Raw genomic sequence first — 24,096 nt, 5'->3', positions numbered from 1 at the left:
TGTCAAATTTACTTCATTCTTATAGTATTCTTTATTGAAGGGGTATCTAGATAAGTAGCATGCACATTTCTGGAGCAGTAACATGACAAGAAACACCACTTACGAACAAAAGATGCGGATCCCATCCAAATGCTTAAAAAAGGTGTAACTTTATTGCGGTTAACAGATTCATAGTAAAATCAGCCTTAACATTCTGCAACGCTTCAGAGAAACACATCATTGATGGTCTATGAGTAAGGCGGTCAGGATCCGCCGAAACGCGTAAGACCGAACCTCTCAGCTGTTCCCATACTTCTAGTGTGTGTCTCTGAAGCTTTGCAGAATGTTAAGGCTGATTTTACTATGAATCTGTTAACCGCAATAAAGTTACACCTTTTTTAAGCATTTGGATGGGATCCGCATCTTTTGTTCGTATCTGATTTACTTGCAAACAGGAAGGAGTTTGCTATAGGACCCCACCTGACACTTGAGTGGCATTCGGAGCTGTGCAGCCGAACTAACGGTACTGAAACCGGAATAGCCTGTTGAACAACCGGAAGGAGCAGGATCCGTGATTGTGGAGGTGACCAACGGACGCTGAAAAGTTCACCACCAGGTAAGACCTCATTTGCCTGAAAAGAACAATCGAATCTGGAGAGGACAGACGGGATGAGGCTACCGCATAAGGAGGGGGGTGAGTGAATAGTTAGCCACTTTATGGCATAAGCTACAGTCCGTCTTTTGTTGGTACACTGAAGCTGCTTGTATTCACTGGCTGAACGGAAAAGGTGTGTGAAAAAGGGATATTTACGCCCATATAAGTTCCTCTGCACATGAGTGTCTGTTTTATCGATTGTGAACAGGGATATTGCACTTTGGCAAACTGGTTTTTGCTTTTTGTTCACTTCAAGAAACACCACTGCCTTGCTCCGGTCCCGTGCATGCTCCTACATCTTCCTACCTGCTTTTCAACTAAGGATACCAAGAAAACATAGTCATATTGATAATAAAAGTAAATTGGAAAGCGTTTTCAAATTTTACACTTTGTCTAAATCATGAAATAACATTTTTGGGTTTATGTCCCTTTAAAAATGAGCAATGTGAATCTTAAGTTGCTCTTATGAAGTCATTATGAGATCTCTGCTATTTTTCATTAGTGGCTTAAAGGGCCATGATACCTAAATGTTGAAACACATGAAAGTGATGCCGCATAGCTGTAAAAAATCCCTAGCACAGTGATTAGAAAAATACAATATATTAGATTGTGTGTCTTATGTATTATTATTTTACTTTTTTTGTATTACATTAGTACAGTCATGAACAACATTGGCAGCATTAAAGGGACAGTCTACACTAAAATTGTTATTGTTTAAAAGATAGATAACGTTTTAAAACATATATAAACAAAATAACATAAAAATAGGGGGCACTAGAAATCTTAGAAACATATGAAGGTTAGTCTACCAAAGTGATAAATTTAACAACGTAAAAATCAAAAAATGATAATAAAGAATAAATAAAAAAGTATTTTCTTGTGAACGATGGTGATTTAGTGCATCTAGACTATGAAAAGAAAAAGAAAGCGCCTGGTGTAGTATTTTCAAACAATGTGAAACGATGCAACAAGCAAGTGAACAGGTAGCAAAAAAAGTGCAAGCAGGCAGGCTGACCTTTATACAGCAGTCAGTACGCCGTCGCCACAGTGTCCTAATTGTGGCTGGTAGGAAATCCACAGTGGGCAAATTCCTTAGGGCTGATAAGGAGATGTAATGTCTCCGGAGTGATATCTGGTCCGGTTCCCAAAAGTCTTGTCAAAAAGCTCCGGTTTCGGAAACCTAACAATTAGGTCCCAATAAAACAGGATCCAGCTATTAGAGCAGGTAAGTTGTTGTAATGGCGTCTGGTATAACACTTTACTACCCATTCCCCAGCTTTGCACAACCAATATATTAATATACTTGATAACATTTAAACCTCTAAATTTCTGCCTGTTTCTAAGCCACTATAGACAGCATCTTAATCACATGTTTTTTTATTTGCTTTTCACAACAGGAGACTGCTAGTTCATGTGGGCCATATAGATAACATTGTGTTCACTCCTGTGGCGTTATTTAAGATATAGCACAACACAATACTAAATGCAAGTCAATAGATAATAAATAAAAAAAAGTCTTGTGATCAGGGGGCTGTCAGAGAATGCTTAGATACAAGGTAATCCCAGAGGTAAAACGTTTATTTATATAATTGTGTTGGTTATGCAAAACTGGGGAATGGTAAATAAAGGAATTATCTATCTTTTTAAACAATAACAATTGTTGTAGACTGTCCCTTTAAGGTTGAATTCTATGGAGTAAGGAAACATTAATTTACGAAAGAAGTCTCATTAAAAATATTTCTAACTTTGAAAAAAGATTGCTAATAAGCACTGTGTAAAAGAGTAATAATGACCATTTTTGAGTTGCAGAAAATAATGAAAAGATCCTAAATATCACAGTTATCAAAAAGCCAAACCATTTAATTCCCTAAGGGTACGGAGATTGTTTATGATCTTTAGTCTCCTTTATATCTTTTCAATAACTGCTAAATGTCAAAAGCATTTTTTATGATAACCTTAATGACTACCTCGATGCCCTATAGGTAGTTTAAGAAGAATAGTCTTTAGCATTTCACCATCATGAAAGCGAATACATCTCTTGCCCTTTGCTTTAATCAGTTTTCTATATGTCCAAAAAAAACTCTATATTTCATAATTCAGATTTCATAAAAGCTGTCATTCTCCCCATCAGTAACTAACAAATATAAGCACAACTGCAGAGTTTTACTGCACAATGCTAAAAAGACATAAAAAGTCATTTCTTTTTTAATGAATCAGATAGAGCATACCATTTCAAACAACTTTCCACTTTACTACTGTTATTTAATTAGCTTCATTCTCTTGATATCCTTTGTTGAAAAGCATACCAAGATAAGCTCAGGAGCAGCAGTGCATTACTGGGAGATAGCTGCTGATTGGTGGCTGCACATATATGACTCCTGTTATTGGCTTATCCGATGTGTTCGGATAGCTCCCAGTGGTGCATTACTACTCCTTTAAAGGGAAAGTCTAGTCAAAAGTAAACTTCAGAGCATGCACTTTTAAGCAACTTTCTAATTTACTCTTATTATCAATTTATCTTCCTTCTCTTGGTATCTTTATTTGAAAAACAAGAATGTAAGCTTAGGAGCCGGCCCATTTTTAGTTTAGCACCTGGGTAGCACTTGCTGATTGGTGGCTACATTTAGACACCAAACAGCAAACACTACCCAGGTGCTGAACCAAAAATGGGCCAGCTCCTAAGCTTACAGTCTTGGTTTTTTAAATAAATATACCAAGAGAACAAAGACAAATTGATAATAAGAGTAAATTATAAAGTTGTTTAAACTTGCATGCTCTATATGAATTATGGAAGTTTAATTTTGACTAGACTTTCCCTTTAACAAAGGACATCAAAATATGAAGCAATTTTGATAATAGAATTTAAAAAAAATAATAAATATATAGTAATAATAAATACTTCCTGTCCTAGATTTACTAAGAATACAAATAAGCTGTCATTGGCCAAGGTTTAATAAAGCTTGTTTGTTAAACTAACATCTATCAGAAAAACAAGTTGCTGCAAATTCACATATTGAAAATGATAGAATTCACAAAGATTTGTTCTCGCCCCTCATCAGAGCAACAGCTGAAATCAATAGAGTAACTTCTATCCATCTGTTAACTTCCCGCTGCATAGAAATGCAGTGTAGGGCTTAATATAAGCCTGGAGCAGTCTAAGGGTTAAGGCTGTAGGAGAGTGGGTTAGAAGAGAGAGGGAAGGTGCTGGGTGCAACATTGTTGCAATTTAGGGTAGGCCCCTCCTTACCAGTAGATAAGCCAAGTTCTCCCTTGCAACTTCCTCTTCTTCTCCGGATCCTGGCTGAAGCAGTTTTTTCTTATCAGTTCTGTCATCACCAGTGCAGCTATGCATCGTTCCAGGCGTTCTACTCTGCCTCCCAGACGTTACCAGTCGGAACAGGAACCTCCTGCACCTGCAAAAGAAAAAATAAAGATAAGTGTTCAATCTATTTCTGAGGATGATTTAGATATCATTCCCCCAACTCAATATACTACTGTTGTGTCAGCCCAGGTTCATAATGTGGAAGAGCAGGGACCTATTGATATTGAGTTAGCTCAGGAATCCCCCAGACCTCAAGCATTGCAGACCCAGCAGGCTAATTTACCCCTTGATAGTGTACAGGCCTCATTTCTAAGTGCTGTACCCCCTGCTGCTATGTCAGCAGTTTCTGACCTATTGAAAAACATAATATCCGCTATGGCTGCAGCCTCCCCAGGGCCCAGTGTGACACCAGCTGTTTTCCCTCCTGATCCTTCTAGTCAGGATCCGGATCCTGCTTTAACTACCCCCAGCAGGCATCGCCCTTTCACACCTCTCATTGAGGCACCACACGTGGCAACACGCGGTCCCCAGCCCGGCCAGAACATGGCCCCTGTAACGGCCCCTCAGCCCTCAACACCCGGACTTGCCCCTGGTCGCACCATACCCGAGGCCCATGCCATCCCAGGGCCTATGCTGCTCCCCCCGGGGCCTAGCGATCTCCTTCGCCAGCCGCGTGGTCCGGGTCCGACTTCCGGTGTCAACGCCATGTTAGTGACGTCACCGGAAGCGGACATCGGCACTTCCGGCTTGGCAGATTCCCGCGCGGTCGCAAGGACATCGGCTCCCGGGGCAACGCCACTTGCAGGTGAGCACCGAGAGCCGTCCTTGGCCGTCGGCGGGTTATCAGTGGGGGGTCGGAGGGGCATTAGCAGCGCAAGCAAACTGCGCAAGCGAACGGCACATTTGAACGTTAATCCTCAGGGGCATCAAAGGGGTCGCTCCATCATAAGAGGTAGTACCAGGCAGATAGCCAGTGATAGGGGTAGGGGGACACGCAGAGTTAACCCTTCCAGGGCAATGAGGCCATTACAGTTTATACAAATGGGAGATAACGCAAATGCCATTCAGCAGGCCGCTCCCGATATTATTAACCCACACAGGGCTGATAGTGGTTTAGTGCAAGCGGCCGCTCAGCCGCATGATATTGTGTCTAATAATAGCCTGCATGTGAATCAAGGCAATGTTCAAAGTATGCATGTTAATCAAAACATTGAGCATCATTTACCGTCTCATCATTTACCATCCCCCATTGGTGTGAATGCGGCTTTGAATGGTGTGAACGTACAAGCAGCTCCTCAGGGATATAATACACCCATGGTTGGCATACATAATGCGAATGTGCAATCTTTAAGCCAGCTACAACATCCCATTATGTTAGGCATACAAGGAGTACAACCCCTTGATCAGGGTATCCACTCCCCCATTGCAGCCACGCAGGGCACTCATGCACACTCATTAAACCATGCACAATCAATAAGCCAGGCATGCCATAACCCTATTGTAGACCAGCAGGGTGTGAATGCTCAGACATCTGCGAATGGACAGTCAGTGAGTCAGGGATTTCATACACCACTTCATATAGCTCATCCACCCCTTGCTACTGATAATCCAGACACATCCATTGGGCAAAGTGCTCGCCAAATTCTTTCTCTTTTGCAGGGGGCAATTGGATCACAAAGTGCAGCAAAAACACGGACCAACACTGCCACAGTCATGAGTGGGGCGGATGCAGGAGTAACAGGCAGCATTACAGCAGGAGCAGCAGCCACCACTTCCACTGCACAGCAAGGGTCTTCAGGACTCGCCCTCCAAAACCAGCCAGCAGGCCAGCCCGTTTCCAGCATGGGTCAGGGACCTCCTGCCATTAGTCACGGTGAGAATGCTTTATTTACACACAATGACCATTCTTCCTCTGACTCATCCTCTTCTGACTCAGGGTCTGAGACTGACTCTTCCTTGGGTTTACAAGGGGCAGGTCAGAAGAAAATGTTTAGAATGATTAAGAAAATTTTAAAGAGGGGGGTCAAGCCAGATACTAAGCAGGACAGCGCCAGTAACACCGCCCCGCAAAACCCATCTACAGAGGTGCCAGCTGAACCTCTCCCTACCAGGGCCATCTCCGAAAGGCGAGCAGCCCTTTACGGGGACGCAAGCCCAGGAAAAATATACTCATTGCATAGACACCTGCGCAAAAAGGTGGTCAGTAGAATCCACCGTGGAAAATATGTTAATATATTTGACCTTTCGGTGGAGGCGTATAGGCAGAGAGAGAGGAGCGCTGAGGGAACAGGGCCTAAAAAATTTAAACGCCCAGACACTTTTGATGAGTGGCTCCAGTGCTTCAGGGTTTTTTCCTCCTGTTATATCGAAAAGTACCCCTCCCAGAGTTTGCCTATCCTAAAATACACGGACACTATTCACTGGATTCAGCGTAATCACAGTGAAGGTGTGTGGAGGGAATATGATGCTGAGTTCAGGAGGAAAATGGCAGGAAATCCTTCCCTGACTTTTGACTCTACTGATAACCAGTTGTGGCAGCGAATGGACCCAAAAGGGGGTGCACCCGCTGCTGTAACTTCAACTCAGCAATCAGCGCAGCAGTCCTTTCGCAATACCAGAAGCAGGAAACGGGGGGGAACCTGCTGGCCCTTCCAGGACAAAAAATGCGACAAGGGTAGCGCATGCACCTTCAGACATGTCTGCAGGTACTGCTCTGGTCCACACCCTGGCAGTGACTGCATCAAGCGAAGGGACCAGACCAATAAGCCCCCTTCAGCAAACTTGGGCCAGAAAGGCGGAAACGCCAATTAATGTACATGCCATGGCACCATGGTTGTGGGCTTACCCAGACCAGGCGGCGGCACGTATGTTATGGGAGGGTTTTTCATTTGGTTTTCATATCCCCACATTTAGGCAAATCAAGGGTAAGAGATTTAATAGGAACCTTATTTCAGCATACCAACACCCCCAAGTAGTGAGGGATAAAATTAATAAAGAAGTGACTTTAGGGCGAATGGCGGGCCCCTTTGCTGCCCCACCTTTACCTGATTTGGTCATTTCCCCGTTGGGGGTGGTTCCCAAGAAAGAGCCAGGGAAGTTTCGCCTCATTCAGCACCTGTCGTACCCAAAAGGTAGCTCAGTCAATGATGCCATTGACCCCCAACTCAGCTCGGTGCGCTATCAATCCTTTGATAGCGCACTAGACCTGGTCAGGAGGGCGGGTCCTGGTGCTCTATTGGCGAAACTAGACATTGAGTCGGCATTTAGGCTTCTTCCACTCCACCCCTCAGTTTTCCATCTAATGGGTTGTAAGTTTGCAGGTGTGTACTACGTGGATCGCTGCCTGCCCATGGGCTGCTCTTTGTCATGCGCCTTGTTTGAAGCGTTCAGTAGTTTCCTTCATTGGGTCGTAGCTTCAGAAGTGGGCAGCGATCCCATAGCACACTACCTGGACGATTTTCTCATTGTAGGGAGAGCAGGCTCCGATGATTGTTTATCCACAATGAACATCATGCGCAGCGTCATGAGACATTTCGGGGTGCCCCTAGCAGAGGACAAAACGCAAGGCCCCGCGTCCTGTTTAGTTTTCCTGGGAATCGAAATCGACACCCAGGCTCGGCTCTGTAGGTTGCCACCTGATAAAGTTCAGGGCATGCTTGAGGCGGTCAGAGCGGCAGTCTCTAATGCAGTTATTTCCCTGAAACAGTTACAATCCCTGTTAGGTTTGCTTAATTTCGCTTGCAGAGTTATCCCCATGGGTCGGGTTTTTAACCGTAGACTGGAAAGACAGCTTAGTGGTAGGTCAAACCCGAAATCAAAGATAACCCTAGGGAGTGAATTGCTGGCTGACCTGGTAGTCTGGGAACAGTTTCTCACGCGATTTAACGGGATTCGGGTCTGGCGTACCCCTCCCATGTCTAGCCAGTTACTGCACCTTTTCACTGACGCAGCTGGATCGCACGGTTACGGGGCCTATTTCCAGGGAGAGTGGAGCGCGGAGCCCTGGCCGGAGTCCTGGGCCCCGGCGGGCCTTACTCGAAACCTGACTCTCCTGGAGCTATTCCCCGTGGTCTTGGCGGTCGAGCTGTGGGGTGGGAAGTTGTCGAACGGGACTGTTGTGTTCTGGACAGACAACATCAGTGTGGTCTTTGCGATCAATAACTTGTCAGCCACCTCAGCAAAGGTCATTACCTTGCTGCGCCACCTGGTGTTGCGCTGTCTGGACCTTAACATCCAGTTCCAGGCCCGTCATGTCCCGGGCGTTGACAATGTTGTAGCTGACGCCCTGTCACGATTCGAATGGGCGACATTTCGCAAGTTAGCCCCCACAGCTGCAGCCGTGGGCTTACGCTGTCCTGATTTCCTTTGGCAGCTCATCCTTCCTGGATAGCCTTACTGCCGTTGGTCCGCTCCTCCTTAGCACCATCCACTTGGCACGCCTATGCCCGCATGTGGTCTGAATGGGACAATTTCTGTGCGTCCAGGGGAGCCGACGCTGCTCAGGGGTCTAGGGACAACTTACATGATTGGCTGGTGAGTTTGCATGCCTCTGGGGCCCGTCAGGGGGCAATACAATCCAAATTGGCCGCCCTCTCATTTTTCTATAGGGCGTTAGCCATTCCTGACCCAACCAATTCCTTTTTTATTAGGCAGGTGATCAAGGGTTGGGGCAGATCGCAGCAGCGGAAAATAGACACGCGCGAACCCATCACCCGCGACCGCCTGGAGCGTTTGCTCTTGGCGCTCGACGTGGTCTGTAGATCAGATTTTGAAGCCCTACTCTTCAAAACTGCGTTTAATCTGGCCTTTGCCGCCGCTCTTAGAGTTAGTGAGGTAGTAGCACCCTCCAAGCAGGCGTCTGGGGCAGGTATACAATTGCAACATGTTAGAGCTGCCCCTGATTCCTTACTTCTTTTTCTGCCGCGATCAAAGACAGATCAGGAGGGTAAGGGAACCTGGATCCCCGTTCACCCTCAGGTGAACAGCGCATGCTGCCCGGTTAACTGCGTTAATCTTTACCTGGCTCAAAGGCCGCCTGGCCCGGGGCAATTCCTGGTCCATGCGGACGGCAGATCCCTTTCCAAATTTCAGTTCGGTAGGGTCCTAAAATTGGCGGCAGTCCAGGCGGGGCTGGACGCTAGCAGACTGGCCCCGCACTCTTTTCGCATAGGGGCCGCGACTAACGCTGCGCAAGCGGGCTCCTCGTGCGAGGACATAAAACGTATTGGGCGTTGGCGGTCCAATTGTTTCAGAACCTATGTCCGTCCAATTGTTTAATGTTTAGATGTTAATTCAGGATACTAAAATGTTTGTCTCCACAGGCACTACCCCCGGGGTGAAGCGAATCTGGATTGTGGGCCACTCCTTTGTCCACTGGGCCTCCCTACGCTGTGCGTCCCTCCCATTTGGCCAATCCCTAGGTATCCCTACCAACAAGGCATCCGTTAGGTGGTTGGGTGATAGGGGGATGTGCTGGCCCCAATTAGCAGGAACCATATCTGAGGCCCTGGTACGCTGGGGGAAGCCTCACATTATTATTCTTCACCTAGGGGGTAACGATGTGGGGGCCATACCAGTTTTACAGTTGATTAAGGTTATGCAGGCAGACATTGGGTGGCTAAGAGTACGCATCCCGGGGGTCATGATAGGGTGGTCCCATATAATACCCCGTCTCCACTGGAGGCATATGTCGGCCCATACGGCGGCATACCGGGTTAGGAAGAAGATCAATGCGTCTGTAGCGAAAACCGTCACTGGGTCAGGTGGCTTCGTGGTACGGCACGAAGCCATTTCGGCTGATAGAACCGAGCTATATAGAAGGGATAAAGTTCACCTTTCTGATGTGGGGCTGGATTTATTCATAGGGGACATTCAGAGAGCTCTGTTACCCCTCCTGTAAATCGGGTTGTGGGTTGGCGGCAAGGGTACCATTAAAATGCTTCCTTGTGGCGGGAGATCCTCGGTCCGGTTGCGCAGGAGAAGGTCGCTAGGGGTGAGTGATGGCCAGACTTCCGGGGAGGAGGGTAGGCCCTCACGTGCACGTGACGGTAACCCTCCTTCCTCCCTTTTGAGGGATGGTCACGTGATCTCTGCAACCCCTCAGCGTCATCTCCTTAGGGCAGAGACCCCTCTGCTGCTGTTCCCGTTGGGCCGGTGATCTCCTGCTGTTCTGGGTAGCTGATCTCTATGCCGCCATATATATTTTCAGTTCTATCAGTTCTATCTAGTTTGTTAGGTTAATAAAATTTTATGGCCTGTGACGGTCACAAAATTTTTCCCATAAAAAGTTTGTCTGTGGTTATTTCGCACTACATTCTCATGTACATAGTTATTTAATTAAGTTATGTTAAATCCTCTCCTCTGTGAAGAAGGATCCGGTAAGCATTTAATCCCTTAATGCAGTGTAGGGCTTAGTATAAGCCTGGAGCAGTCTAAGGGTTAAGGCTGTAGGAGAGTGGGTTAGAAGAGAGAGGGAAGGTGCTGGGTGCAACATTGTTGCAATTTAGGGTAGGCCCCTCCTTACCAGTAGATAAGCCAAGTTCTCCCTTGCAACTTCCTCTTCTTCTCCGGATCCTGGCTGAAGCAGTTTTTTCCCTCCCTCCCTTCCCCTTTTGTAATGTTTTAATGATGTTGTATTTTCGACGGCACCTTAATGGCAGGGCTATGGCTACTCACCCTAGGCCCAATAAGCCATTACTGTAGGATATGGATCTCCTCTCCCTGTTATGCGGTTTACACGGCTTGGTAACAGGGAATCCTTATCTAGGTGGAAGATCTTCTTTCACCCTGGCGGCGGGAGATCCTCGGTCCGGTTGCGCAGGAGAAGGTCGCTAGGGGTGAGTGATGGCCAGACTTCCGGGGAGGAGGGTAGGCCCTCACGTGCACGTGACGGTAACCCTCCTTCCTCCCTTTTGAGGGATGGTCACGTGATCTCTGCAACCCCTCAGCGTCATCTCCTTAGGGCAGAGACTGAGCTGCCAGCAGTTCTTTGTTGCTATGCAAGATATCATGTATTGGGTCATTTAGCATAACTAAATATGTTAATGGAAGGAACCCCTATTGGCAATCAGCTAAGAAAGATAGGGAAGTGAGTCTTAATAAAATTAAATACACACTCGCCTTAAAGGGACACTAAACCCACATTTTTTCTTTCATGATTCAGATAGAGCATGCAATTTTAAGCAACTTTCTAATTTACTCCTATTATCAATTATTCTTCATTCTCTTGCTATCCTTATGTGAAAAATAAGGCATCTACGATAAGGAGCCAGCCAATTTTTGATTCAGACACTGGACAGCACTTGTTTATTGGTGCTGTCTAATCAGCAAGAACAACACAGGTTGTGAACCAAAAATGAGCCAGCTTCTAAACTTACATTCTTGCTTTTCAAATAAAGATAGCAAGAGAATGAATTTTTTTGGATAATAGGAGTAAATTAGAAAGTTGCTTAAAATTGCATGCTCTATCTGAATCATAAAAGAAAATGTTTGGGTTCAGTGTCCCTTTAAATACAAGGTCCCTCTGCAGACGAATCAGCATTCATAAATATAGCCCTTTAAGAATTATTTCTAAATCCTGTACGCATGTCCCATGCTGCTAATTCACTAAAAGCATGAATATTTCTCAGCTCTCAAGCTTTCTTAAAGGGACATTGATGCATTATGTAAGCGTACACTGTTGGGCTGATCATAGAACTCCTCTTTTTGGACAATTACTTAAAGGGACACTGTACCCAAATTTTTTCTTTTGTGATTCAGATAGAGCATGACATTTTAAGCAACTTTCTAATTTACTCCTATTATCAAATGTTCTTTATTCTCTTGGTATCTTTATTTGAAATGCAAGAATGTAAGTTTAGATGCCGGCCCATTTTTGGTGAACAACCTAGGTTGTCTTTGCTGATTGGTGGATAAATTCATCCACCAATCAAAAACTGCTGTCCAGAGTTCTGAACCAAGAAAAAAGCTTAGATGCCTTCTTTTTCATATAAAGATAGCAAGAGAAAGAAGAAACATTGATAATAGGAGTAAATTAGAAAGTTGCTTAAAATTGCATGCTCTATCTGAATCACGAAATAAATTTTTTGGGTTCAGTGTCCCTTTAATACCATACATTCACAGATATTGATTGAGCTGGCAGATTTCACAACGGCCCAGAAAAGAGAACCCAACGGTCCCCATATAACTGGGAAGTTTATCTTTTACACATTATGGTACACGTAACATAGAGTCTTATACACATTTAAGAACAGTTATTTATTTGAAATAAAAATTTGAGGTACCATTGGTCAAATAACTATATATTTATCTGACATTTTCCCTTTAATCTTGATGCTTCCTTGGGGACACAGGTGGAGAAATGTTGGTCTGTGTCTTAATACAAGTGTAACATTTCTTTTTTTCTTGATGCCTTTTAACCCTTGTTTTTGATTGCTTGCACTAGAACTTAATATACAATGGATTTGATTGCTAAGTTCAATTACTTTATTTTATTATATATTTGAAAAATTGGACTCAAGTGCAACGCACTGCCTGATGTATTTCATAAAGCGCCAACTCCGGAACTCTCATAGTAATTTACGTTATAGTTTTATAAAAATTGTCTTATAAAAATTGTTATTGAAATGTTGCCTTTTGGGCATCTGCATTTGCACTTGAAAATCCTTAAATAAATATTTTTTTTTTTTTTAAAAAAAGCATTTTGGGCTAGATTACAAGTGGAGCACTAATTTATTGGACGCTTGTAAATGAGCAAATTTGCACGTTTCCTGGTGCAAGAGAAATAACCAGCCATGATAAGTGGCTGTTTATTGCTTCCGCAAGCTCATGGTAGCAATAAGCACTTAAAAAAATAACCAGAGGTCAAACCTTTGTCCCCCAATTGCACCCAAAATAAAATGTGAAGTCCTTTTTTGAAAATAAAAAATGTAACCTCTTTAAAAAAAAAAACTGTACTAAAAAGTGCCTTTACATTGCGGTCTATGGTGAACTGTGTGTTCACATATTTATGTGTTAATATGTGTATATAAACATATAAAAACATAAATATATATGTATATAGTCATATCCTATATTATAAAAGGCCAGGTATGTTTGTCAGATGCAGTCATGCACAGTAGAGACTGCACAAGGGCAAACATACCTGGCCTTAAGGATCAATATCAGAGCAGGCGAAAGTGGCCGTTGTGATGGGCATGGTCGGGTGGAGCAGTCGTGGTAAGGGAGCGTGGCCGACGGGAGTGCCATGATGGGGCGTGGTCGTCATGGGCGGGGTGAGTGGGCATGGCCGGGTGGGAGTGGGCATGGCCTGAAAGTGCAAAAGAGGGGCAAGAGATAGAGAGAGCAAAAGAGAGAGGAGAGAGAGAGCAAAAGAGAGGGAGAGAGAGAGCAAAATAGAGGGAGAGAGAGAGCAAAAGAGAGGGAGAGACAGAGCAAAAGAGGGGGGAGAGAGCAAAGAAGAGGAGAAAGAGAGCAAAAGAGAGGGGGGAGAGAAAGAGAGCGAAAGAGAGAGGAGAGAGAAAGAGAGCAAAAAAGAGGGAAAGAAAGCAAAAGAGAGGGGAGAGAGAGAAAGAGAGCAAAAGAGAGGGGAGAGATAAAGAGAGCTAAAGAGAGGGGGGAGCAAAAGAGAGGGGGGAGAGAGCGAAATGGAGGAAGAGAAAGCGCAAAAGAGAGGGGGGGAGAGAGAGTGCAAATGAGAGGGGGAGAGAGAGAGAGCAAAAGAGAGGGAGAGAGAGCACAAAAACAGAATTTATGCTTACCTGATAAATTACTTTCTCCAACGGTGTGTCCGGTCCACGGCGTCATCCTTACTTGTGGGATATCTCTTCCCCAACAGGAAATGGCAAAGAGTCCCAGCAAAGCTGGCCATATAGTCCCTCCTAGGCTCCGCCCACCCCAGTCATTCGACCGACGGACAGGAGGAAATATATAGGAGAAACCATATGGTACCGTGGTGACTGTAGTTAGAGAAAATAATTCATCAGACCTGATTAAAAAACCAGGGCGGGCCGTGGACCGGACACACCGTTGGAGAAAGTAATTTATCAGGTAAGCATAAATTCTGTTTTCTCCAACATTGGTGTGTCCGGTCCACGGCGTCATCCTTACTTGTGGGAACCAATACCAAAGCTTTAGGACACGGATGAAGGGAGGGAGCAAATCAGGTTACCTAAACGGAAGGCACCACGGCTTGCAAAACCTTTCTCCCAAAAATAGCCTCCGAAGAAGCAAAAGTATAAAATTTGTAAAATTTGGCAAAAGTGTGCAGTGAAGACCAAGTCGCTGCCTTACATATCTGGTCGACAGAAGCCTCGTTCTTGAAGGCCCATGTGGAAGCCACAGCCCTAGTGGAGTGAGCTGTGATTCTTTCAGGAGGCTGCCGTCCGGCAGTCTCATAAGCCAATCGGATGATGCTTTTAAGCCAAAAGGAAAGAGAGGTAGAAGTCGCTTTTTGACCTCTCCTTTTACCAGAATAAACAACAAACAAGGAAGATGTTTGTCTGAAATCTTTTGTAGCCTCTAAATAGAATTTTAGAGCACGGACTACGTCCAAATTGTGCAACAAACGTTCCTTCTTTGAAACTGGATTCGGACATAAAGAAGGTACAACTATCTCCTGGTTAATATTTTTGTTAGAAACAACCTTAGGAAGAAAACCAGGCTTAGTACGCAAAACCACCTTATCTGCATGGAACACCAGATAGGGCGGAGAACACTGCAGAGCAGATAACTCTGAAACTCTTCTAGCAGAAGAAATTGCAACCAAAAACAAAACTTTCCAAGATAGTAACTTAATATCTATGGAATGTAAAGGTTCAAACGGAACCCCTTGAAGAACTGAAAGAACTAGATTTAGACTCCAGGGAGGAGTTAAAGGTCTGTAAACAGGCTTGATCCTAACCAGAGCCTGAACAAATGCTTGAACATCTGGCACAGCTGCCAGTCTTTTGTGTAGTAAGGCAGATAAAGCAGAGATCTGTCCCTTTAGAGAACTTGCAGATAATCCTTTCTCCAAACCTTCTTGTAGAAAGGAGAGAATCTTAGGAATTTTTATCTTATTCCATGGGAATCCTTTGGATTCACACCAACAGATATATCTTTTCCATATTTTATGGTAAATCTTTCTAGTTACCGGTTTTCTGGCCTGAACCAGAGTATCTATCACAGAATCTGAAAACCCACGCTTCGATAGAATCAAGCGTTCAATCTCCAAGCCGTCAGCTGGAGGGAGACCAGATTTGGATGTTCGAATGGACCCTGAACAAGAAGGTCCTGTCTCAAAGGTAGCTTCCATGGTGGAACCGATGACATATTCACCAGGTCTGCATACCAAGTCCTGCATGGCCACGCAGGAGCTATCAAGATCACCGAGGCCCTCTCCTGATTGATCCTGGCTACCAGCCTGGGAATGAGAGGAAACGGTGGAAATACATAAGCTAGGTTGAAGGTCCAAGGTGCTACTAGTGCATCTACTAGAGTCGCCTTGGGATCCCTGGATCTGGACCCGTAGCAAGGAACCTTAAAGTTCTGACGAGACGCCATCAGATCCATGTCTGGAATGCCCCATAATTGAGTTATTTGGGCAAAGATCTCCGGATGGAGTTCCCATTCCCCCGGATGGAATGTCTGACGACTCAGAAAATCCGCCTCCCAGTTTTCCACACCTGGGATGTGGATCGCAGACAGGTGGCAGGAGTGATCCTCCGCCCATTGAATTATTTTGGTCACTTCTTTCATCGCCAGGGAACTCCTTGTTCCCCCCTGATGATTGATATACGCAACGGTCGTCATGTTGTCTGATTGGAACCTTATGAATCTGGCCTTTGCTAGTTGAGGCCAAGCCCTGAGAGCATTGAATATCACTCTCAGTTCCAGAATGTTTATCGGGAGAAGAGACTCTTCCCGAGACCATAGACCCTGAGCTTTCAGGGATTCCCAGACCGCGCCCCAGCCCACTAGACTGGTGTCGGTCGTGACAATGACCCACTCTGGTCTGCGGAAGCTCATTCCCTGGGACAGATGGTCCAGGGTCAGCCACCAACGGAGTGAATCTCTGGTCTTCTGATCTACTTGAATCATTGGAGACAAGTCTGTATAGTCCCCATTCCACTGTTTGAGCATGCACAGTTGTAATGGTCTTAGATGAATTTGTGCAAAAGGAACTATGTCCATTGCTGCAACCATCAACCCTACTACTTCCATGCACTGCGCTATGGAAGGACGAGGAACAGAATGAAGAACTTGACAAGTGCTTAGAAGTTTTGACTTTCTGACCTCTGTCAGAAAAATCCTCATTTCTAAGGAATCTATTATTGTTCCCAAGAAGGGAACTCTTGTCGACGGAGACAGAGAACTTTTTTCTATGTTCACCTTCCATCCGTGTGATCTGAGAAAGGCCAGAACAATGTCTGTATGAGCCTTTGCTTTTGACAGGGACGACGCTTGTATTAGAATGTCGTCCAAGTAAGGTACTACTGCAATGCCCCTCGGTCTTAGAACCGCTAGAAGGGACCCTAGTACCTTTGTGAAAATCCTTGGAGCAGTGGCTAACCCGAATGGGAGGGCCACAAACTGGTAATGCTTGTCCAGAAAAGCGAACCTTAGGAACTGATGATGTTCTTTGTGGATAGGAATATGTAGGTACGCATCCTTTAGATCCACGGTAGTCATAAATTGACTTTCCTGGATATTGGGTAGAATCGTTCGAATGGTTTCCATCTTGAACGATGGTACCCTGAGAAATTTGTTTAGGATCTTCAAATCCAAAATTGGTCTGAAAGTTCCCTCTTTTTTGGGAACTACGAACAGATTGGAATAAAATCCCATTCCTTGTTCCTTTTTTGGAACTGGGTGTATCACTCCCATCTTTAACAGGTCTTCTACACAATGTAAGAACACCTGTCTCTTTATTTGGTTTGAGGATAAGTGAGACATGTGGAACCTTCCCCTTGGGGGTAGTTCCCTGAATTCCAGGAGATAACCCTGGGAAACTATTTCTAGCGCCCAGGGATCCTGAACATCTCTTGCCCAAGCCTGAGCAAAGAGAGAGAGTCTGCCCCCCACTAGATCCGGTCCCGGATCGGGGGCTACTCCTTCATGCTGTTTTGTTAGCAGCGGCAGGCTTCTTGGCCTGCTTACCCTTGTTCCAGCCTTGAATCATTTTCCAGGCTGGTTTGGGTTGTGAGGCATTACCCTCTTGCTTAGAGGATGCAGAATTAGAGGCCGGTCCGTTCCTGAAATTGCGAAAGGAACGAAAATTAGACTTATTTTTGGCCTTGAAAGGCCTATCTTGTGGAAGGGCGTGGCCCTTTCCCCCAGTGATGTCTGAAATAATCTCTTTCAATTCTGGTCCAAATAGAGTTTTACCTTTGAAAGGGATGTTAAGCAATTTTGTCTTGGATGACACATCCGCTGACCAAGACTTTAGCCAAAGCGCTCTGCGCGCCACGATAGCAAACCCTGAATTTTTCGCCGCTAATCTAGCTAATTGCAAAGCGGCATCTAAAATAAAAGAGTTAGCCAACTTAAGTGCGTGAACTCTGTCCATAACCTCCTCATATGGAGTCTCTCTACTAAGCGAGTTTTCTAGTTCCTCGAACCAGAACCACGCTGCTGTAGTGACAGGAACAATACACGAAATGGGTTGTAGAAGGTAACCTTGCTGTACAAAAATCTTTTTAAGCAAACCCTCCAATTTTTTATCCATAGGATCTTTGAAAGCACAACTATCTTTGATAGGAATAGTAGTGCGTTTGTTTAGAGTAGAAACTGCCCCCTTGACCTTAGGGACTGTCTGCCATAAGTCCTTTCTGGGGTCGACCATAGGAAATAATTTCTTAAATATAGGGGGGGGAACAAAAGGTATGCCGGGCTTTTCCCACTCCTTATTTACTATGTCCGCCACCCGCTTGGGTATAGGAAAAGCGTCGGGGTGCACCGGAACCTCTAGGAACTTGTCCATCTTGCATAATTTCTCTGGAATGACCAAGTTGTCACAATCATCCAGAGTAGATAACACCTCCTTAAGCAGTGCGCGGAGATGTTCTAATTTAAATTTAAATGTCACAACATCAGGTTCAGCGTGTTGAGAAATTTTTCCTGAATCTGAAATTTCCCCATCTGACAAAACCTCCCTCATGGCCCCTTCAGATTGGTGTGAGGGTATGACAGAACAATTATCATCAGCGCCCTCCTGCTCTTCAGTGTTTAAAACAGAGCAATCGCGCTTTCTCTGATAAGTAGGCATTTTGGATAAAATATTTGCTATGGAGTTATCCATTATAGCCGTTAATTGTTGCATGGTAATAAGCATTGGCGCGCTAGATGTACTAGGGGCCTCCTGTGTGGGCAAAACTGGTGTAGACACAGTAGGAGATGATGTAGTATCATGTTTACTCCCCTCATCTGAGGAATCATCTTGGGCAATTTCATTATCTGTGGCAGTACTGTCCTTACTTTGTTTGGACGCTATGGCACAATTATCACATAAATTTAAATGGGGAGACACATTGGCTTTCATACATATAGAACATAGCTTATCCGAAGGCACAGACATGTTAAACAGGCTTAAACTTGTCAACAAAGCACAAAAAAACGTTTTAAAACAAAACCGTTACTGTCTCTTTAAATTTTAAACAGAAAACACTTTATTACTGAATATGTGAAAAAGTATGATGGAATTGTTCAAAAATTACCAACATTTCACCACAGTGTCTTAAAGCATTAAAAGTATTGCACACCAAATTTCAGAGCTTTAACCCTTAAAATAACGGAACCGGAGCCGTTTACAAATTTAACCCCTATACAGTCCCAGCTATAGCCTTTGCTGAGACCTAACCAAGCCCAGAGGGGAATACGATACCAATTGACGCCTTCTAGAAGCTTTTCCAGCAAATTTCATATCCTCACACATGCATCTGCATGCCCTGCTCTCAAAAAACAACTGCGCAGTAATGGCGCGAAAATGAGGCTCAGTCTACAACTAGGAAGGCCCCCTGACTGGAAAAGGTGTCTAACATAGTGCCTGCCGTTTAATAAAGTTTATAAATGCGAATTGTCAGCATAAATATGAATAAAATGCCCAAATAAAGCAATCGATTTAGCCCATAAAAATGTCTACCAGTTTTTTAGCCCATCTTAAGCCCTTTATTCTGTTTGTTTGACTAAGAAAATGGCTTACCGGTCCCCATGAGGGGAAATGACAGCCTTCCAGCATTACATGGTCTTGTTAGAAATATGGCTAGTCATACCTTAAGCAGAAAAGTCTGCTAACTGTTTCCCCCAACTGAAGTTACTTCATCTCAACAGTCCTATGTGGAAACAGCAATCGATTTTAGTTACTGTCTGCTAAAATCATCTTCCTCTCACAAACAGAAATCTTCATCCTTTTCTGTTTCAGAGTAAATAGTACATACCAGCACTATTTTAAAATAACAAACACTTGATAGAAGAATAAAAACTACATTTAAACACCAAAAAACTCTTAACCATCTCCGTGGAGATGTTGCCTGTGCAACGGCAAAGAGAATGACTGGGGTGGGCGGAGCCTAGGAGGGACTATATGGCCAGCTTTGCTGGGACTCTTTGCCATTTCCTGTTGGGGAAGAGATATCCCACAAGTAAGGATGACGCTGTGGACCGGACACACCAATGTTGGAGAAAGAGAGGGGGGGAGAGAGCAAAAGAGAGGGGGAGAGAGAGCACAAAAGAGAGGGGGGAGAGAGAGCAAAAGAGAGGGGGAAAGAGAGAGCAAAAGAGAGGGAAGAGAAAGTAAAAGAGAGGGGGGAAATAGAGAGAGAGCGCAAAAGAGAGGGGAGAGAGAGAGCAAAAGAGAGGGGGAGAGAAAGAGAGCAAAAGAGAGGGGGGGAGAGAGAGAGCAAAAGAGGAGGGAAAGAGAGAGAGATCAAAAGAGAGGGGGGAAGAGAGAGAGAAAGCAAAAGAGAAGGGAGAGAGAGAGCAAAAAGAAGGGAGGAGAGAGAGAGAGAGAGAGAGCAACAGAGGGGGGAGAAAGAGCAAAAGAGGGGGGAGAGAGAAAGAGAGAGCAAAAGAGAGGGAGAAAGAGAGCAAAAGAGAGGGGGATAGAGAGAACACAAAAGAGAGGGAGAGAGAGAGAACACAAAAGAGAAGGAGAGAGAGAGAGCAAAAGAGGAGGGAGAGAGCAAAAGAGGGTGGAGAGAGAGCAAAAGAGGGGGGGAGCAAAAGAGGGGGGAGAGAGAGCAAAAGAGGGGGAGAGAGAGAGCAAAAGAGTGGGGAGAGAGAGAGCAAAAGAGGGGGAGAGAGAGCACAAAAGAGAGGGGGGAAAGAGTGAGCGCAAAAGAGAGGGGGGAGAGAGCGCAAAAAAGAGGGGGGACTGCGGTACTTTAAAAAATTGTCCTGTGTACACGGGCTTTAGGACTAGTACATACTGTATATATTTCAATTTGCTGCCCATCATGCACACTTTATTCCCTTCACTGCACTAGGTTCTCATTTGAGCCTATGGAAGCGTGCTCTAGTGAACGCAAAGCTTCTATGCATTGTGGGCCACTTCTAATACCAGTGCACAATTGCATGCACTGGTATTGCTAGTGGAGCGCAAATATTGCGCTTGCGAAAGCGCAAATATTGCGCTTGTGAAAGCGCAATTTTGCTCTCCACTCATAATCTGGCCCTATATAAGCATAGTATTTAGGTTATTCCATGCCTTCCACTAGTCATGGGTTCTGCCATGTTGAAATCTATTTTTCACTATGTTCCAGTGCTGATGTGTTTATACGTGTGCAGCAACTCTCCTACTAAAATCCTGCAATCAGAAAAACACTTGTTTCCCCGGTTTTCACATGATTTTACAAATGATCAAATTAAATATATACAAACCCATTTTGTACAACATTATACATGTCTTTGAGGCCTACTTATCAAGCCGTCAACTGTGCCGCATTCGACGGCACCAATACACTCGCCTGACATCGCCTAACATCGCAGCCGCGGACCTGAATACGCTCTCCATATTTATATAAAAAGCTGTCAAAAAGCCGCGTACCAAGTACGGGGCGATAAGCAGCGGACTGTTGTTAACTAGCAGTCATCGATCTCGCTGCTATTCGCCTTTTTCCCAGCTTTATTTATATACTGTCACTAAACACCACCACTATACTAAACTGTTTAACCCCTATCCCACCGCTCCCGGACGCCGCCGCAACTAAATAAAGTTATTAACCCCTATCCCGCCGCTCTCGGAGCCCACCGCAACTCTAATAAACTTATTAACCCCTATTCCGACCACTCCCCGACACTGCCACAACTAACTAAATGTATTAACCCCTATTCCTCTGCTCCCGGAGCACACCGCAACTAAATAAATGTATTAACCCCTAAACCCCTGGCCTCCCACATCACTACTACTTACTAAACATATTAACCCCTAAACTGCAATCCCCCCACATCACCATAAACTAAATTAACCTATTAACCCCTAAACTTAACAACCCGCTAACTTTATATTAAATATTAACTCATCCCTATCTTATAATAAATTAAAACTTACCTTTAGATTTAAATTACATTAAACTACAAATTAAATTAACTATATTACATATTTAAAAACCTAACCCTACTCAAATAATTTAAATCTACTATTAAAAATATCAAAGTTACACAAAATAACAAACACTAAGTTACAAAAAAATAAAGACTAAGTTACACAAAATAAAAAATAAATGATCAAATATTTAAACTAATTGCACCTAATCTAAGAGCCCTATGAAAATAACCCCCCCCCCCCAAAAAAAATAAAAAAAACCCTAGCCTACAATAAACTACCAATGGCCCTTAAAAGGGCCTTTTGTGGGGTATTGCCCCAAAGAAATCAGCTCTTTTACCTGTAAAAAAAAATACAAATTCTCCCCCCCAACAGTAAAACCCACCACCCACACAACCAAACCCCCCAAATAAAAACCTAATCTCAAAAACATATGCTCCCAAATTCCCTGAAAAGGACATTTGTATGGGCATTGCCCTTAAAAGGGCATTTAGCTCTTTTTCCTTGCCCAAACCCTAAGCTAAAAATAAAACCCACCCAATAAACCCTTAAAAAAACCTAACACTAACCCCCGAAGATCCACTTACAGTTTCTGAAGACCCGACATCCATCCTCAATGAAGCGGCAGAAGTCCTCATTGAAGCCGGCAGAAGTCTTCATCCAAGCGGGCCAAAGTCTTCATCCAAGCCGGCAGAAGTCTTCTTCATCCAGACGGCATCTTCTATCTTCATCCATCTGGCACGGAGCGGCTCCATCTTCAAGACATCCGGTGCGGAGCATCCTCTTCTTTTGACTTCTTCCAAATGAAGGTTCCTTTAAATGACGTCATCCAAGATGGCGTCCCTTAGATTCTGATTGGCTGATAGGATTCTATCAGCCAATCGGAATTAAGGTTGAAAAAAATCCTATTGGCTGTTGCAATCAGTCAATAGGATTGAGCTTGCATTCTATTGGTTATTCCAATCAGCTAATAGAATGCAAGCTCAATCCTATTGGCTGATTGGATCAGTCAATAGGATGAAAGCTCAATCCTATTGGATAATTGCAACAGCCAATAGGATTTTTTCAAACTTAATTCCGATTGGCTGATAGAATTCTTTCAGCCAATCAGAATCTAAGGGACGCCATCTTGGATGACGTCATTTAAAGGAACCTTCATTCGGAAGAAGACGTCAAGAGAAGAGGATGCTCCGCGCCAGATGTCTTGAAGATGGAGCCACTCCGCGCCAGATGGATGAAGATAGAAGATGTCGTCTGGATGAAGACTTCTGCCCGGTTGGATGAAGACTTCGGCCCGCTTGGATGAAGACTTCTGTCGGCTTTGCTGAGGACTTCTGCCGCTTCGTTGAGGATGGATGTCGGGTCTTCAGAAACTGTTAGTAGATCTTCGGGGGTTAGTGTTAGGTTTTTTTAAAGGTTTATTGGGTGGGTTTTATTTTTAGATTAGGGTTTGGGCAAGGAAAAAGAGCTAAATGCCCTTTTAAGGGCAATGCCCATACAAATGCCCTTTTCAGGGCAATGGGGAGCTTAGGTTTTTTTAGATTAGGTTTTTATTTGGGGGGTTTGGTTGTGTGGGTGGTGGGTTTTACTGTTGGGGGGTGTTTGTATTTTTTTTACAGGTAAAAGCTGATTTCTTTGGGGCAATGCCCCGCAAAAGGCCCTTTTAAGGGATATTGGCAGTTTATTGTAGGCTAGGGTTTTTTTTATTTTGGGGGAGCTTTTTTATTTTCATAGGGCTCTTAGATTAGGTGTAATTAGTTTAAAGGGACAGTCAAGTCCAAAAAAAACTTTCATGTTTTAAATAGGGCATGCAATTTTAAACAACTTTCCAATTTACTTTTATCACCAATTTTGCTTTGTTCTCTTGGTATTCTTAGTTGAAAGCTAAACCTAGGAGGTTCATATGCTAATTTCTTAGACCTTGAAGTCCGCCTCTAATCTAAATGCATTTTGATAGTTTTTCACCACTAGAGGGCATTAGTTCACGTGTTTCATATAGATAACATTGAGCTCATGCACATGAATTTACCATGGAGACAGCTCTGATTGGCTAAAATGCAAGTCTGTTAAAAGAACTGAAATAAGGGGGCAGTCTGCTGAGGCTTAGATATAAGGTAATTACAGAGGTAAAACATGTATTATTATAACTGTGTTGGTTATGCAAACCTGGGAATTGGTAATTAAGGGATTATCTATCTTTTAAAACAACAAAAATTCTGGTGTTGACTGTCCCTTTAAATATTTAATAATTTTTTTTATTTTGTGTAACTTAGTGTTTATTTATTTTTTGTAACTTAGTGTTTGTTATTTTGTGTAACTTAGTTGTTAGTTTTTTGTAACTGTAATTTTTAATAGTAGATTTAAATTATTTTAGTAGGGTTAGGTTTTTAACTTTATAATATATTTAATTTAATTTGAAGTTTATTGTAATTTTAGTATAACAGTTAGGGTAGATTAATTATTAGTTTAATATAGTTTAATGTAATTTTAGTATAATAGATAGGGTAGGTTAATTATTAGTTTAATATAGTTTAATTTAATTTTAGTATAATAGTTAGGGTAGATTAATTAATAGTTTAATATAGTTTAATGTAATTTTATTATAATAGTTAGGGTAGGTTA

The 24,096-nt window shown here is 43.7% G+C and overlaps 1 long non-coding RNA gene across 1 annotated transcript; it reads left to right on the top strand.

The window, feature by feature from the left end:
* The first annotated feature begins 8,341 nt into the window (after nucleotides 1-8,341).
* Nucleotides 8,342-10,242, top strand: LOC128655688 (uncharacterized). Its single transcript, XR_008401879.1, has 2 exons — nucleotides 8,342-8,489; nucleotides 9,278-10,242. It is a non-coding gene; the product is annotated as an uncharacterized LOC128655688 (long non-coding RNA).
* The last annotated feature ends 13,854 nt before the right edge of the window (nucleotides 10,243-24,096 follow it).

The sequence above is a fragment of the Bombina bombina genome, chromosome 4 (genome assembly GCF_027579735.1).
Source record: "Bombina bombina isolate aBomBom1 chromosome 4, aBomBom1.pri, whole genome shotgun sequence".
In the NCBI taxonomy this organism is placed as follows: Eukaryota; Metazoa; Chordata; class Amphibia; order Anura; family Bombinatoridae; genus Bombina; species Bombina bombina.
This window is presented reverse-complemented; position numbering and strand designations above follow the sequence as displayed.